Consider the following 18,707-nt stretch of genomic DNA (forward strand, 5'->3'; position numbering starts at 1 on the left):
TGGGAGGGGAAGCAGACACATGGAACAGGGGCTTCCTGAAGGAGGAGAATGGCCTAGCACAGACCTCTGCCCAGGGAAGGTGGGCAGCCATCACCAACAGGGCAGTCCTTCCCCACACCCATCAGACGCTGAACTACTGTTGCCTCTTGCCTGACATACAGGGGTTTTCCACTTTGCTTAATTAGGGTGCATCATCCTCCAGGCCTCTCTGGACACAGATGGGTATGCCTGTCTCACTTTTGTGTTAAGAACTGTGGGGAAGCCCAGGGCAGTGAGTTCTTGAGTCAAAGTTCAGTGTTCCCACGGCAAACTCATTTCATCAACCCTTGAAGGGCATCACAAGACCTGGTTTTCACATTGGAGCACCCACTCACCACATCCAACAATGCTTGCTCCCCTCCTGCATCCCCACCATGCCTGTGCCCAGCCAGGTTTCCAATGCCAGCTTATCCAGAGGATCTTCCTTAAAAAATAAGAAGTGATGATTCTTCCTGCTTCACAGCTGCTGGTGGCTTCCCATCCCCCTTCAATGACACATCTCAGTCTGGAACTGAAGCCATCTCATGTTGGCCACCCCCCTCCCCAAACTGGTACATGGTCCGATGAGTTCCCTCTCTTGGGTTCTGGGGTGCTGGTCCCATCAGAAATCCTAGGTTCCCTGGAGACACCCTCTCCCTCTTGGAGGGGAGCCCCATGAGAGCTGGAATGACCAGCCAAATTCAGAGCTGCAGGCCCAGTGCTGAGAACACAGCTTGTGGCCAGGCAGGCTGGGTCATCCTGCTTTCTGTTCTACTGAAGTTTGGCAAATGCAGTTCAGAATGTTCTCATACAACCCAATAGCAGAATGCTGCAGTGAAGGGCGGGGGGCGCAGGTTGCCTTTACTGTCACAGGAGAACCCAGATTCTGGTGCACCTGCAGGTCCTGACAATGGGAGTCTAAGCTCTGGTGGCAGTGACCATCTTCAGCCAGATGGACTCCCGGAGGGCCCTGCTGCCTGGCCAACTTCTCTCTCTGTGGTCCCAGCCCCACCCCGAGAGCATCAAAGGTGCAGCTCCTGGGAAAGGGCCAGCCATGGAGATGACATCTTACCCTCAGGACATATACATTCCGGTGTTTTCACGGGAGGGCTTGTGCCGAGAGAGTATGGAACATAGTTATTACACAGCATGTGAGTTTGATGGACACACTGGGACAGCTAGACACAGGCAAGCACTTCTTGATTGTGCACTTGGTGGGGGCTGCAGTATTGGGTGGGCTTGCAGCAGGGGCCTGGGCTCTGGCCCTTGTCCCATTGGCCTGATTGCACATCCTGCTGGGGCCAAAGCCATGAGACCCCCAGGAGCTCAGAGTAAATGCCATTTTTGGGTGCTTATCCCTAGGAACTCACTAGCATGTCATATACACCAACAAAAGGCTGGAGTCAGCCTCTGTGGTCCACATGAAGGTAGAGTGGGGCTAACAACTTAGCGTGCTATTCATTCATTCATTCAAATATCCCCTCCTTCCTTGTCCTCACTGGCACAGATAAGCACTGTCTTCACAGAGTTTAGTTTTCTGGGGGAAGAGATAAGTTAATATGGGCTCAGCGTATGGGACTCATGGCTGCATCCTGAGGGGCTACCCTGCCTGTGCACAAGGGCACGCACTTTCTGCTTCTTCAAATGACTTCTTTAAATCAATAATATGTATTTGCAGCTAAGGGAGCTGGGGGAAGGAAAGAGTGAGAAAATATTGAGAAGGATGAGAATGAGAGCAATGGACAGAGCAGCATCTGCACAGTTGATGCCTGCTAGCGAGACGAGCCCCAAGAACCCTCATCTTCTACTCCATCTGGATTATATCCCCTCCAGAGGTGAAGCTGCTCCCCACTTACCAGAGGAGTCGGCAGAAATCCAGGAAGCTGGGAAAGGGGAACAGCAGCCCCTTCCCCAGGAAAGAGGAGCTGGGTGGCTCCTGATGAGACAGAAAGAAGTATGAGCAAGTAAATGTGCTGGTCCTGGTCTTGTCCCAGGTTTGCAGAATCTGCACATGTCCACATTCTGGGCCCCGCTGAGCCTGCCCCAGCATCGTTGTATTTTTAGGGATCACTCACCAATCAGGAAAGGCCTGGTTGCCTTACCCTGGGAAAAGTATGGGTGCTCCCGAGCACTACCTGTTACAGGTGTGCCTGGCTGTGGGTGCAGGTGGGGCCAGGTGAGGCCCTGGAGCAGCAAGGAGACCTGGACAAACAAATGTTAATTATCTCATAGTCCTTCTTTTACCTTTTGTCCCTGTTGTCATCTCAAAAGTCTTTATTGTCCCGTTTTTATCCCCTTGCCCCTAATTTCCCTAAAAGCACTGAGCACAGACTGCTGTTTCTTTCTCACAAAGATGCTGCATTTTTATCTCTTATAAGCTATGATTGCTGCAGCCTTTTATTTGAAAAGCCTCCTTCAGTAGACTCCATATTATTTTTTCAGCAGTCTGGGCAGATGCACCCTCTACCAAATGCTGTTTGGCAGCACAGCCCTCTTCCCATGGCCCAGCCAGGCCCCCAGCCCTCCACCCTGACCCCCCATGACAGGCTGCCATCAGGCCTCCCATCACTCACTTCCCAGGACACAGGCCCCAGCCCTTGGTCTGGTCCCACACATCTAGCAGAAATCCTGTGCCACACGTGACTCATAACACTTTTCTCTAATTTGGGAGCAGCAAAGGTTTCCCGGCTTTGGTTTCACTTGGGTCATTTGTGAAGCTTCAGGAATGAAAATCCAGGAGCTGGTTTGAAGTCCCCCCTTGGATGTCGTCACAGAGGGAGGAATTGCTTTCAGGCACTGAACCCTTCACGTTTTCGATGTTGATGGATTGGTGAGAAATAGTTCAGATGACAGAAGGCTGAGTTCTGGGTCATAACCAGATATCACCTGGGCTCTGAAAATCTGGTCCCAGCAGCCTCCCTCACATTTCATGAGGCCTAGAAGTTTGTGAGTCAATGAGCCCAGAAGTTTGAACTTAGGTTTCAATGCTTCTGAACTAAGTTTTCTAAATGTGCAAAATTAGCATTCAATGTTCAAAGAGCATTATTGTCTTTGGACAATAAAATGCTGGCCAATTAGGCCGAGCTGGGGTGCTGAGGGATGCTCTAGTTCTTCGATCCTCCTTGAAGGCTGAGGTCAGCAGTCAGAACCTCTTGTCACTGCAGTATTCAGCCAGGCGCCTCTTCTGCTTGTTTCCTATTTCTTTACTTCTACACCAGAGTGGAAGGGATGGGAACACCAGAGCCCTGAGCATAGACTGAGCCTCTGGATTTTATATATAGTATTTAATTCTCACAATAACACCTAGAGCTCCTCACTTTACTGACTAGGCACCAGGGGGATTTGGTTACCAATGAGGTCGTCCACCTGTGCTCAGCATTTTGCAGCCATGGTTCCCCCCAACACCAGAGCAAGCTGTTGGGAATATGTGATTGCAAATGAAAAGCTTCTCCCAATCCAGGAAACCTCTTCAGCAAGGGAGCAGAGAAAACAGTAGTGTTACTGAGGAAGCAATAAAACAGAAGGTGACATGTATCCCAGGCAACCTGCTAAAAGACTGGAGAGAGAGGAAGATGCTTCTTATTTCGGACGCTAAGCAGACACAACCCGCTCCCCACTGTTTCCAAGATAAACAGAACTAGTTCTCGGGTAAGAGACTTGACAGCCCCATTTGTCACACAGAGTTCATCCTACATTCTCCCGGTAATTGGGGTGACCACCTGGGCTTGTTGATCGCTTTTAGACAAAACAAAAACAAACATCTCCTCTCTTTATGACAGGAGTGGTTTTTCAACCTGGACCAGGCACTCACCAAGGTTATTGGAACACTAACACCTGCTCGTACACTGGGAGATGGGGTGCCATCTCTCCTGGAGCTTGTCTTTCCAAAGAGATGGCTCCAGATCCTTGAGAAAGACCCTCCTGGGTATGAAACTGGAGACCTACTTATTTTGCTTGTAAACAGATATCCATACATTTTCAAAGGGCAGAGAGGAGCTTAGAATTGCAAGTTTCCTGAAGTAGGTGCCCTAAGGAAAGAGAGGGGGTATTTCCCCCTTATTTTTACCAAATAGATTAAGCCTCCTTGTTAACATGGTATTTGCCTTTGCCATCCTCACCAGGCAGCAAGCCCTGCAGGGTCAGGACAACACATCCTTGTGCCCAAAGCATGACCCTATCCTTGGGGATTTCTGGGCACTGCATGCAGCTGTGGATGCTTTGTCCTTTCTGGTGATGGTTCACATGAAAGGATGATGGAATGGCCATTTCGATGTCTTCTATGTAAACACTGTGTATTTACCTGTTTGATCCTCTATACTTCTTTAAAATTTTTGAATTGTGTTAAAGGAATCAAAGATGCTTTAATTTGGACATTCAGAAATCCTAAAGGAGTTGACTGATTTATCTGATGATTGTCCACTATTTGTATTTTTCTTTTTTAAATAGATGAAGGAGTAAGAATTTAAATAGAGGGATAAATAGGGAAAGGATGATTTTGTCTCTTCAAATTCTTTCTCTAGCTATCTGTGGGGTTATCGTTTCTTTTGCAAAAGTGTCAGTGGAGGCTTTATGTATCAGACACTCTGTGTCTATGTGGTAATAGTGAGAGTTATCACTTTCAGCATCCCTATGCCAGATGCTCTACATCTTTTATCAGTGATCATTTCTTCTATGATTCTAAGAAAGCAGGATTATTATTCCTCTGAAAGTGGTGGAGAAACTCAGCCACAAGAAACTCCCTGGGGAGAGATTCCAAACCAACCCTACCTGACCTGAGCTCCCAAGCTCCTAGCTTCATTGCTGCAGGAAATCTGTAGGCTGTGCATATTTTCAACAATCAGCTTCTGTCCCTTTGACTTTGGGTATTTTTCTTCAATGACATCATAGTTTAACATTTTTATATTAAGAATCTGATTTTTCCTCTGATTTCTCCTACTGCTTTAAAACTGAAAAAAGATCATCTTCCTTGATAATATAATTTTATGTTTCCTGCTAGTTTTACAAATCTGATTTTTTCCATGAAATACTTTAATTTAGTTTTTAATTTTAGCACACAATGGAAGGTATGGATTCAATATGTTCCGCCTGAAGATTGCTATCCACTTGGTTTAAGGGTGTGCATTCATGCTCAGTCGGTAAGTCATGTCCGACTCTTTGTCAACCCATAGACTATAGCCCTCTAGGTTCCTTTTGGACATTTATTAACAAATCCTTCCATCTATCCCTTCCTTAGAGACATCTCCTATCTTTTGAGTTTCAAGCATTGGTGTGTTTTCATTCTCCTTTGATATGCGTGTCTATACTTTTGCTTATATATTGTTTTATGGATTTTAGCTTAGCAGAGCTGTCTTAAACAGCTTGAATTCTGTTTTGTTTCAGAAACTTTGATAATCTTGCACATATGTTTTCCCTTTATCTTTAGGATTTTTTCTCGAATGTTTCATTCATTCCCAAATCCTTTAAGATGTTTAAAGGGTTGGATTTGCATTAAATCCACAGATTAATTTGGAGAGAACAATCACATTTTGCAATATTCTGCCTGCTTGCCCTCGAACATGTGACACATCCCTTCCACGTGGCTTTCTTCCCTTCTGACACCTTGCGGGAGGTCCCTCATAGCTGGTGCAGCTCTAATTAATCTCATTCTTCCATGCATTGTGTGCTTTTTGTTTCTATTCCCAAGTGAATGCCTTTCTCGTCACATTCTGACAGATCTTCCTGGAGAAGTGAATGCTTTTTATTTAGCATATTTGCTATGAAGCCACTCTTGTCACCAAACTCTTTTACAAAGTCTGATGGTTTTTATAGAAACTCTGGGAAACATCTGCCCATCACCACCTGCCACAAAGCATCTTCTGGCTGAGACTTCCAGGGCACAGATGAGAGTCAAGAGGGGTGCTGGTGACCCTGGCCACATCCACAGGGACCTGGGGCTGGGGCTGAGACCTGGTGGCCTGTTGCTGGCGAAAGGAACCGTCAAGCCAGGCTTTTTAGCCTCATTCCTTTTCCCCTACTGCAACTGTTTCAACAAAGTCCCCACCGTGCCGTCAGTGACACGGAGCCCTCCCATCAGGTCTGACAAGGGTCAGGATCTGAAGCAGAGCCTGTCTCACTGTCAAACCTCACATTTATCTTAAAATAGTGAGGGAGGGGAAAAAAGCTATGACCCACTTTCTCTCCAGAGAATCTTAAATTAGGGTAGCCAGACATTCTGCATCTACAAGATATGACCTGTATTTCATGGTTTTCCCTGCTTCCTGTTCTACCTTTGTCAGGATGCCCTAAATGGTTCATATTCAGTTTTTAATCAATAAATTACCCCCCAAAATTGGCAGTTAGAGCTAATTTTCCATCACAGTAATTGAGGCCAGAATCACATATGGGCTCAGAAAGCAGAAAGCCAGACCTCTACAGATGAAGGTCTGTGGATCCCCGAGGGCCTCTCCCATGGATGGGATGGAGTTGGGGGGAGGGGCAGTGCTGAAAATGGAAAGCATTTTTTTTTCACACAAGTCAGTGATGTTGGAGCCTCTGAGATGCACCCAGGACAAAGCCCTGCCCTGACAGTCAGCCCGCCCATCAGCACCAGCCCCCAGCCAAGGACCAGTCCTGAGCACTGGGGCTTCTCAAGACCACCAATCCTGAGTGCCAGGCCCCTGAAACTTTCAGTCAGGTGAGCTGAGCTTTGATGGGGGGAACCTGAGCCCTGTAAACCCAGCTCTCCTGGCAGGCAAATCAAAAGTTCCATTTTTTTGCAATAGGTTTCATTTTTTTCCAATTCACAAGTTCGGAATCAATTTCATTGGTTCTATCCTCGCTTATGGTCAGTTATGGGTTTGGACTTGGTAAGGGCAGGTGTGTCCTGGCAGCTGTGAAATTGTCTAATTCAGTCTTTTTCTTACTTAATTTAAGCTATATTTTGAGAAAGATCTTTATTTGCTTTACACAGCAGTAAAAGTTATATATTATACATTGTGTGTGTGCATGCTTAGCTGTGTCCGACTCTGTGACCCCATGAACTGTAGCCCAGCAGGCTCCTCCATCCATGTAATTTTCCAGGCAAGAATATTGAAGTGGGTTGCCATTTCCTGCTTCCTAACTCAGTCTTTTTTATTCTTGCCATGGTTCCCGTTATTTATACTTTATATTTGTGTAGTTGAACCCCAAATGTCAAAATGCAAGTGCAAATTTCCTGATCAGCTTTTTGAACATTGGCCATTTACTAAGTAGAGGTAAAACTTCTCTTGAAGCTCTTTGTTCAGGACACGAGTCAGACATAAACCCAGCAGGGGCTAGCAGTTAAGTATAGAGATGTACCGTTTCCTCAACGAGCACCAAAGAATATAATAACATAACTTTTTTTTTTGCTTAACAGAATTTCATATGAAGAAGCTCAGATGATGGCAGCAGAAGCTGTGAAGACTCCCACTCTGCACACAGCCGTCAGTCCTTCAGCTTAGATGACTGTCTCACCATGCTGCTGCCAGAAGTATTTTCTGATTTCAACATTGAAGCAAATTCTCAAGGGCCAGCACACAATCTCCTGCGCTGACAAAAATGTAACCACTCCATTGACATTACACAGATGATCAAAGATCTCAGTGCATCAGCTTTTTACAGCACGGCTACAGACACAAGTCATCGCGATGAAGAAAAAATTTCCTTTGGCTTGTGCAATATTTTTCTCCTGAAAAATCTTGCTTCTAAGTCTATTGCGTATAAAAGCTCTTCCAGTGGAGTCTTGAATAATGATAGTGAACTTATGCAGAGTTTCTCTTATTGAGTTAGGAGTTAATGAATAAAACTGCACTGCTTTTAGATCATACACAAATATATTTGGGGAATATTTGCATAAAGATGCAACATTTATTCAAAGTTGAAGAAGGGCATGAAGGATTCCATGGAAGGTGTGGGCTCTCCTTCCCAGATCCTGCATTATGCTGCTCAGACAGCATCTGAGGTCCTTTCTATGGACATCAAAGCCACTGGCATGAAATGGTTCTCTAATTTCAGCATTTGTACGGTTCAAACTGAGCAATTGAAGGACTTGGGTGATTTTCTGGCCACTAAGTTGTGTTCCACTCTCTCACATTCTTTAGCAGATGCAGTAGAGAGAATCTTCAGTTTAATTGAAGCATTAAAATCGTACTTCTAGCTTTTGCACAGTGAAAGAAACTATGAACAAGAGGAAAAGACAACCCTCAGAATGGGAGAAAATAATAGCAAATGAAAGAACTGACAAAGGATTAATCTCCAAAATATACAAGCATCTCATTCAGCTCAATACCAGAAAAATAAACAACCCAATCAAAAAGTAAGCAGAAGACCTAAACAGATATTTCTCCAAAGGAGACATACACATGGCTAATAAATCATGAAAAGATGTTCAACATCACTCATTATTAGAGAAAAGCAAATCCAAATTACAATGAGGTATCACCTCACACCAACCAGAATGACCGTCATCAAGAAGTCTACAAACAATAAATGCTGGAGAGAGCATGGAGAAAAGGAAACCCACTTGCACTGTTGGTAGGAACACAAATCGATACAGCTACTATGAAGAACAGTATGGAGATTCCTTAAAAAAAAAATAATTAGGAATAAAACTACCATGTGACCCAACAATCCCATGCATGGAAGCAAACTAGGTATCCATCAACAAATGAATGGATAAAAAGACTGTGGTACATATATACAATGGAATATTGCTCAGCCATAAAGCGGAACACATTTGACTCAGTTCTAATGAGGTAGATGAACCTAGAGCCTATTATACAGTGAACTAAGTCAGAAAAACAAATATCGCATATTAAGGCATATATGTGAAATCTAGAAAGCTGGTACTGATGAACCTACTTGAAGGGCAGCAATGGGGATGCAGACTTAGAGAACAGACAGGTGGACACAGCAGAGGATGGAGAGGGTGGGACGAATTGAGAAAGAAGCATTGAAACAGATACATTACTGTATGTAAAATTAGACAGCCAGTGGGAATTTACTGTATGATGTGGGAGCTCAAATCCAGGGCTCTGTGACAACCTAGAGGGGTGGGACAGGGTGGGACGTGGAAGGGAGATTCAAAAGGGAAGGGACAGACATACATATACCTACAGCTGCTTCATGTTGATACATGGCAGAAACCAACACAATATTGTAAAGCAATTATCCTCCAATTAAAAATAAATAATTTTTTTAAAGAAATCATACTTCAATTCTGAAGAAAGACCCCAAAGTTCATGTTGGTTTTGTAAATAATTTACTGAATGAAGTCTACTTATTTGCTCTTCAGAGTTTTGAACATCCCTTTAGCAACAGGGTTATGCAAACTGACAGAGAAGCCAGCAATGCTGCAGAAGCACTCCTTTAATAAGAAACTTGTTGAATTTGTTTAAACAAATCGAAGAACTATTTATTCCTTCAAGTGTCAATGCCCTTCTTCAAAGGGATGCTAATTATGAACAAAAAAAAAAAGGAAATTCTGACTTAAAATAGATCATTACTACGGCACTTGCCGTGACCATGTTTGAAATGGATTTCAGCCCTTTGAGCATTCTTCTCTTTTATGTGGATGTTGGCAAACACCCTTCCCCATGTAGGGAGAAGTAGAACATCACTCTAGTGTCAGAGAGGAAGGGAACAAAAATGGACTGTAGTGCTTCTGTGGCGTGGGTGGGTGTGTGTGTGTGTGTGTGAACAACATTTTAAAAAGTTGAATGAGAGAGGCAGTGGAATCCGAAGGATGGAAAAGTCAATTCTAACAGCGAAGGTGGTATGATGCATTTACAGAATTCAAATTCGCTGCACAGTTCTCAGAGCTGCTGACTTCCTGACGGTACATGCTTGGCAGAGCCGCTCGCAGGGCTGACACTGAGCACGTCTTCTCACTAATAAATAGTCAAGGGAAGTGCGGCTGCTGTAGAAGGAGCATCGCAATGGAAGTGGAAAACAGCGATAACTGCTGTTAAATGGATTTTTTAGTAAATTCTGCAAAACAATTAGCTGATAAGGGAAGTCAAATCATGAGGGAAATAAAATTTAAAGAGGCATGTAACGTAGAGACATAATTTATTTCAGATAAACAATGAATAATTTTATTTTCTAAGTTTCTTTTTCAAGGTAGACCATTTTTAAAGTCTTTGTTGAATTTGTTACAATATTGTTTCTGTTTTTTGTTTTGGTGTTTTTGCCAGAAGACATTTGGAACCATAGCTCCCTGACCATGGATCGAAACACACCCCTGCATTGGAAGGTGAAGTCTTAACCACCAGACCACAAGGGAAGTCCCAACAATGAACAATTTTAGTATGAGATGTCCCACATGACAGTCTTCTTTGATCTCAATGACCCCACGCAGGAGTAATTAGAAATGACTTAAATACACATCAGGGCTTCCCCAGTGGCTCAGTCAGTAAAGAATTCGCCTGCAATGCAGGAGACCCAAGTTGGATCCCTGGGTGGGGAAGATCTCCTGAGAAGGGAATAGCTACCCACTCAAGTATTCTTGCCTGGAGAATCCCATGGACAAAGTAGCCTGACAGGTTACAGTCCATGGGGTTGCAAAGAGTCGGACACAACTGATCGACCTAAGCTCGCACATTAATGGACATCAGCATTCTCTGTGCGCCTCTGTTGCCCCATCTCCCTCCCCTCAGCCATGGACTGTACCGTTTCCAGGGCAACCTTGGCCTCAGCCTCAAGTCTGGGGAAAGACAGAGCTGCAGGCAGCCTCTTGTGAAAAGGGCCTGAGAGTCCTGTCTGCAGTCCTCCCAGAATGCTGCATGAGGGCTCACCACCCAGGCTAGGCGAGTTCCAGCAGCAGGCACGGTGGCCAAGAAAGAGGGTAGAATTGAAGTTTCCCCTCTTTAAACTTGCAGAGAGAGCCCTGCTCCCTGCACCGGCACCCAGGGGTGCTGGAGGATGCCTGTGGGAGACAGGGCAAAGCAGAACACCAAGCGCCTCAGAATCAGGCCTGGCTATGTTTCTTACTCCTCCTTTTTTAGATTTACTTTTATTGTGGCAAGGGCACTTAGAATGAGTTCTCCCCTCTGAACAAATGTTTATGTATACAATCAGTATCATGGACTGTAGGCAACAATGGTGTCCAGCAGATCTCAGGAGTTCATTCATTTTGTTCAACTGAAACTTTATGTTCCCGTGATGAGTAACTCCCCATCCTCCTGCCATCTCTAATCTACTTTCTGTCTCCATGAGTTTGACTCTGTGCTATTTTTGGTCGTTCAGTCATGTTCGACTCTGTGTAACACCATGGACTGTAGCCTGCCAGGCTCCTCTGTCCATGGGGATTCTAAAGGCAAGAATACTGGAGAGGGTTGCTATGCCCTTCCCCAGGGGAACTTCCCAACCCAGAGTCAAACTCAGGTCTCCACATTGCAGGTGGATTCTTTACTGTCTGAGCCACCAGGGAAACCCCTCATATAAGTAGAATCATGCAGTACTATCTTTCTGAGTCTGGGTTATTTCACTTAGTGTAATGTCCTCAAGGTTCATGCTGGTGTTAGAACTGCCTTCCTTTTTAAAGTTTGAATAATGTTCCATTGTATGGATGGACCACATTGTCTAGTCTGTAGACATGGCCTTGGGCACCTACCTGGCCTGTGTGAGCAGAGATTCTTGTCCTTACAGTGATGCCCTGACCCTGATCTAAAGGTGGAGCTGCCACCTGACATATACAAAGCAGTTATTTAGTGAAATCATGGTCTATTATTTCCAAGATTAGACTCAAAAAAATAATCTCTTTCCTGTGATTTATGTATTATTCAAGAACCCTGACTTCACTGAAACCTTAAGGATGTGTGCAAGGAAGAGCAGAGCCTCCAGGCCTTTGCTCTAGGGTTAGTGATGTTTGTTAGAGGTCCTTTACCTGGAGGGCTCTGAGTATAGGCTTCTCCATGATGCTTTCACCTCTCTCCCAGTGCTACATTTTCTAGAGAATGTATCCATATTGAGAATGTATCCATGGCCTTGATAGCAAAAAAAAAAAAAATAGTAGCCCAAATCTGTTCATAAGCATAACTGATAATCAAATGTTTTTACCAACTTCCAAAGGTGTGAGCAGAAAGTATTCCAAAAGTCAGAAAAAATTAATAAAAAAACTTGACAGTCTGTTTCCCAAGATTCATATGCAAAGGATTTTCCTTCTCCACTTAAGAGATTTGAAAATATTTTATGTATTTTTTTTCAAATATATATATATATTTTTAAAACAGTTGAAAAGTTGAAGGACTCAACTGCCCTTTCCTAATGGCTTCCTTTTGTAAAGATCACTTGACAGAGTCTGGAGAACTCTGAAAAGTGAGCAAATTTATCTGTGTTCCTGCCTGAAAGGTGATGTGATGGCTAGAGCCACAGCAGCCACGCTGCTGTATGAGGAATAGGCAAGGATGATTATTAAAATGACTGCCCTGATACTTTTGAACTGCTGAGCCAAGGTCTGATTTTTGCTGTTTTATTTGAGCCACTAAGCTCCTCTTCTATTACTTACAGATGAAAATACTCCAGAGCCTAACAACAGGTCACAGACATTGCTGGTACAGACAACAACAGTGCCTAACAAGTGTTGTACCCTGTGTAGGGACATAGACTAGGGTGTGACATAGTGGCCAGACAGTGAAAATCCTAATAAACTCAGGCTAAATTCTGCAGGGTGCTAGAATCCTGGAAAGCACACACCCTTTTTATTTTAAAAAGCATGTGTGAAAATATTGGTCACTCAGTCATGTCTGACTCTTTGCAACCCCATGGACTGTAGCCCATCAGGCTCCTCTGTCCGTGGAATTCTCCAGGCAAGAATATTGGAGTGGGTAGCCATTCCCATCTCCAAGGGAACTTCCCAACCCAGGGATCAAACCCAGGTCTCCTGCATTGCAGGAAGATTCTTTACTGTCTGAGCCACCAAGGAAGCCCATGTTCAATCTTAAAAGGAAACTAACCCTATATTTTAAAATATACTTAAAAGCATGATATGCTCAATTTTCAAAATCTTAGACTAATCTGGAAAGGCAAATACAGAGAATGTATTCAAGGCTACACTTCAGAACGGAAACATTTTAATGCTCATAAATGCAGCCCAGAGGTCAGTGTTTGTTTTCCCCTCTCAATTTGCTAAAATTAATGGGCATATTTTGGCACATGAAGGAAAATAACAAACTTCCTAATTCTCTTTGTGAGAGCCATTCAGACTGTTAACAGGGAAAATGCTATTTTACAACCTGTAATTAGAGGAACTTCTCCCAGTCTGCACCAGCAGTACGGGGACCAATCACTATTGTTCCTTTGTAATAAGAAGAAAGAATCTTCTGAACCCCCCAAACATACTCCAAATAAACACTGAGTCATCAGCAGAAGTCGTGCTTCAGAATTCCTGCAGGTGGGTGGCAGGCAGTTGGTTGATGTCATTTTCTTGTGAAATAATTGGGCATGTGAGCTAATAGGTGGCAGTGTAAGCTGATAGACCTTGATGCATTATGGTGTAACAGGCAGAAATCCTGTTTTCCTTTGGTGACAGTCCTGAGAAGTAAGTGACTGCAGAGTCATCCTGAGTGCTGTCTTCCCACTGCCTGCTCGTCCTGTCTATTATAGAGCTGGCTCCAGCTGGATGGGGGCCCCCTTGGACTGTGGGAGCCACAGAGCAGGTCTGTGTGGTTCATGCCTCAGTTTCCTCCCTTGTAAGTCACAAGGTAGCCCCTGGAGCGAACTCAGTGCCTCCTGCCACAGGCCAAGTGTCAGCTTCTCAACAGCCCAATAGCTGTGCTCTGTATCCTCCCAATCCACTGGCTTCCTTGTTATTTCTGCTTCTGGGCCCATCCTCGTCTCATGGAATCAGATCTACTCCAGCACATCTCACTACAGGGAGGTTCTCAGATGTGAGGGGTCATCCAAGCTGTGCCCCCGATTTCACTGATCATAGGCAGGCCCTTCTGCCAGTCAGTCTCTTGGGAGTTAACAGGCCACACATCCAACCTGTCATTCCTCAGAGGACACTAGAGTGACTCTCATGTGACAATCAGGCTGTGTAATTTCACTGGTTAGGACCCACCCTTAATCCACTCACAGTAGCTTGTCCTCTCAGTCAGTCAGTTCAGTTCAGTCGCTCAGTCGTGTCTGACTCTTCGCGACCCCATGAATCGCAGCACGCCAGGCCTCCCTGTCCATCACCAACTCCCAGAGTTTACTCAAACTCATGCCCATCGAGTTGGTGATGCCATCCAGCCATCTCATCCTCTGTCGTTCTCTTCTCCTTCCGCCCCCAATCCCTCACAGCATCAGGGTCTTTTCCAATGAGTCAACTCTTTGCATGAGGTGGCCAAAGTATTGGAGTTTCAGCTTCAGCATCAGTCCTTCCAATGAACACCCAGGACTTATCTCCTTTAGGATGGACCGGTTGGATCTCCTTGCAGTCCAAGGGACTCTCAAGAGTCTTCAACACCACAGTTCAAAAGCATCAATTCTTCGGCACTCAGCTTTCTTCACAGTCCAACTCTCACATCCATACATGACCACTGGAAAAACCATAGCCTTGACCAGATGGACCTTTGTTGGCAAAGTAATGTCTCTGCTTTTTAATATGCTATCTATGTTGGTCATAACTTTCCTTCCAAGGAGTAAGCATCTTTTAATTTCATGGTTGCAGTCACCATCTGCAGTGATTTTGGAGCCCGAGAAAATAAAGTCTGACACTGTTTCCACTGTCTCCCCATCTATTTCCCATGAATTGATGGGACCGGATGCCATGATCTTAGTTTTCTGAACGTTGAGCTTTAAGCCAACTTTTTCACTCTCCTCTTTCACTTTCATCAAGAGGCTTTTTAGTTCCTCTTCACTTTCTGCCATAGGGGTGGTATCATCTGCATATCTGAGGTTATTGATATTTCTCCCGGCAATCTTGATTCCGAAAGCTTGTGCTTCTTCCAGCCCAGCGTTTCTCATGATGTACTCTGCATATAAGTTAAATAAGCAGGGTGACAATATACAGCCTTGATGTACTCCTTTTCCTATTTGGAACCAGTCTGTTGTTCCATGTCCAGTTCTAACCATTGCTTCCTGACCTGCATACAGGTTTCTCAAGAGGCAGGTCAGGTGGTCTGGTATTCCCTTCTCTTGAAGAATTTTCCACAATTTATTGTGATCCACACAGTCAAAGGCTTTGGCGTAGTCAATGATGCAGAAATAGATGTTTTTCTGGAACTCTCTTGCTTTTTCAATGATCCAGCAGATGTTGGCAATTTGATCTCTGGCTCCTCTGCCTTTTCTAAAATCAGCTTGAACATCTGGAAGTTCTCAGTTCACATATTGCTGAAGCCTGGCTTAGAGAATTTTGAGCATTACTTTACTAGCGTGTGAGATGAGTGCAATTGTGCAGTAGTTTAAGCATTCTTTGGGATTGCCTTTCTTTGGGATTGGAATGAAAATGGACCTTTTCCAGTCCTGTGGCCACTGCTGAGTTTTCCAAATTTGCTGGCATATTGAGTGCAGCACCTTCACAGCATCATCTTTCAGGATTTGAAATAGCTCAACTGGAATTCCATCACATCCACTAGCTTTGTTTGTAGTGATGCTTTCTTTTTTGTGTGTGTGTGTGTGTAATAAAGTTTTATTAAAGTATAAAGAAGATAGAGAAAGCTTCTGACATAGTGTTCTGCCCATAGTCCGAGTCCCCGGTCGGGAAAGAAGACTCCTCGAAACAATGCAACTCGCAATAGGGGAATTTATTACTGACTCGAGCCAGGGCCTCCCGCCCTCACCAGGTGTGTGAGGACGAAAGGCCCTGAGCCCCAGTTCTCTCGGGTATTTATTAGGTCAAAACAAGCAGCAGGTAGTTGGCGCAATCGGATTGGTTACACAGTGGGTAGTTGGCATAAGTGGATTGGTTACACAGTTGCAAGGTAATTTTTGTTGGCCCAACGTGGGGCTTTCAGCTTTCCCCGATAGGTTCCCTTTTCTCTGGCTAGGCATATGTTGATTGGCTGGCTCTAGGAGGCCTGATTATTATGTTACCCTGGGAAACCAGGCCTACTCCTAATCTAGGCTGCCTGCCATGGCGTTAGCCGTGACAGCCTCACAATAGGCATCAGAAGGGGGCAAAAGAGTACCCCTTTGCTAGTATTAGCAATGGAGTTATATACACTCCAATGAATCCAAAGAACATCTGGAGGCTGCAAAGACCTCACCAGACCCACTCCCATAATTTACATTTTAAGATAACAGAGTTGGCCAGAAGGTTTAATCCAAAGATTGTCCTCAGGCAGGATACATCCTTGTAAAGACCAGACCTACTTCCATAATTTATGTTTTAAGATAACAGAATTAGCCAGAGGGTTTAATCCAAAGACTGTCCTCAGGCAGGATACATTATTGTTATATAATCCTAAGGAATGTAAAGGAAAAAAAGTAAAAAAGTTTGTCCTTTCTTCCTCCTTGAATATCCCAGACCTCTCTCTCCTTGGGGACCCCTAGACTTCTTATCAACCTGCCTAGGAAATGACTCTCTCATTCCCCCCTTTTCTTTTAGGAGAATTATGTTGCCTAGGGAAAAGGGGTGTCGTTCTCATTCCATAACTGCTTCCGAGCTGACAAGGGGCGTTGTCCCTAAATTGGTGAGGCAGCATATTCTCCTAATCCTCATAGTGAGGATGTCTGATCCAGGGGCTCCAACTAATAGTTGGAGGAGGCTGTGGCACTCATAGGAGCTCAGACAACTGTTTGTAAATTAAAAGCTTTTAGACGGTTGGAAAACCCCATTATACAGTTACAGATGTAAGGCAAAATAGTCATTAAACCAAGTTAAAATCAAAATGAAAAGTCACATTATGTCCATAGTTACATCAGTCCATCTTAAGGTTGTTAGATGTCATCAGTTTAAGAAGAGGCATCACATGTGATTGTTGTCGAAGGTATTCGCAGACTTGGAGAAAGTCTTTTCCTTGAAGTGGAGATGTCCACCACGGGAAGCCTTCCACTGATGAAGAGGGGAGTGCTCCGCAGACCCAGCAGTTAGACCGATTGTGGAACGCAGCATAGGAGTGAGCCCAGGACAGGAAGGCATTGTCTTGAGGATCAAACGCCAGACTCAGGATTTCTGGAGTCAGAAGTAGGCTCACATAGATTGTCAGGCCCATCTTGTCCTGAAGGATCCCGGATGAGCCCCCAAGATGAAAGGTAGTTGCTGAATGATAAGACACAGGATTCTTGGCCTCCGGAGGAGACAAAGTCAGTCCGGGGCCAGAGACAAGGCTGGATCGCTCAGAGCTTTTGTGTAATAAAGTTTTATTAAAGTATAAAGGAGATAGAGAAAGCTTCTGACATAGGCATCAGAAGGGGGCAAAAAAGTACCCCATGTAGTGATGCTTTCTAAGGCCCACTTGACTTCACATTCCAGGATGTCTGGCTCTAGGTGAGTGATCACACCATCATGATTATCTGGGTTGTGAAGATCTTTTTTGCACAGTTCTTCTGTGTATTCTTGCCACCTCTTTTTAATATCTTCTGCTTCTGTTAGGTCCATACCATTTCTGTCCTTTATTGTGCCCATCTTTGCCTGAAATGTTCCCTTGATATGTCTAATTTTCTTGAAGAGATCTCTAGTCTTTCCCATTCTGTTGTTTTCCTCTATTTCTTTGCATTGATCGCTGAGGAAGGCTTTCTTATCTCTCCTGGCTATTCTTTGGAACTCTGCATTCAAATGGGAATATCTTTCCTTTTCTCCTTTGCTTTTTGCTTCTCTTCTTTTCACAGCTATTTGTAAAGTCTCCTCAAACAACCATTTTGCCTGTTTGCATTTCTTTTCCATGGGGATGGTCTTGATCCCTGTCTCCTGTACAATGTCACAAACCTCCATCCATAGTTCATCAGGCTCTCTGTCTATCAGATCTAGTCCCTGAAATCTATTTCTCACTTCCACTGTATATTCATAAGGGATTTGATTTAGGTAATACCTGAATGGTCTAGTGGTTTTCCCTACTTTCTTCAGTTTCAGGAGGTAAATCCTCCAGGCCTTCAGGGAAATCTCACAGTTCTCATGAGGCTGAAGGCAAAGTGTGACGCAAAATTTGGGCAAACCTGCATGTATTTTCTTGTACTCATGGAATTATCTTCAAATAGCTTGTCATGTTTGCAGATGAAATCAGCTGCATTGGTACAGGAGAGAGGTCCAGATGGCCAGGGAGGACAGATGCCAGCCCATGACCTAAAAAATGACACCTCACCTGTCTTGAACAAGGTATCATGTCTGACTGGGATGAAGGCAAACGCCTGAGATTTGTTCCCTGGAAAGTGCCCAGTATGACAAATCCTAAAAGAGGAGAAGGGATGCTAGAGCAGCGTAACACGACTCTCCCTGACCAAAGTGGAGACAAGCAAGGCATCGGAAAGGATAACCACCATGGTTGACTGAAGCACAGTCAATCTATAAAAAATCCATGAGCTCATAATAATTCTCAAAGAGAGTGAAGAAGCAAACAAAAACCCTGCCCTAAATCACTTCCCTTGGAACCAAGAGTTATAGCAAGCGTTTCCTCTGAAAATTCAGTTAGGTGGGGTGGGGGGAGGGGAATGAAGTCCTCATGCACCTTTCCTGTAGAATCCATATTTTGGGTTACTAAATATCTCCAGCTGATAAGAAAAAATTCTTCTTTACAGAATAAGGCCAGTCAATAAACCAGAGGTGACAG

Source organism: Cervus elaphus, chromosome 18 (assembly GCF_910594005.1).
Source record: "Cervus elaphus chromosome 18, mCerEla1.1, whole genome shotgun sequence".
Lineage (NCBI taxonomy): Eukaryota > Metazoa > Chordata > Mammalia > Artiodactyla > Cervidae > Cervus > Cervus elaphus.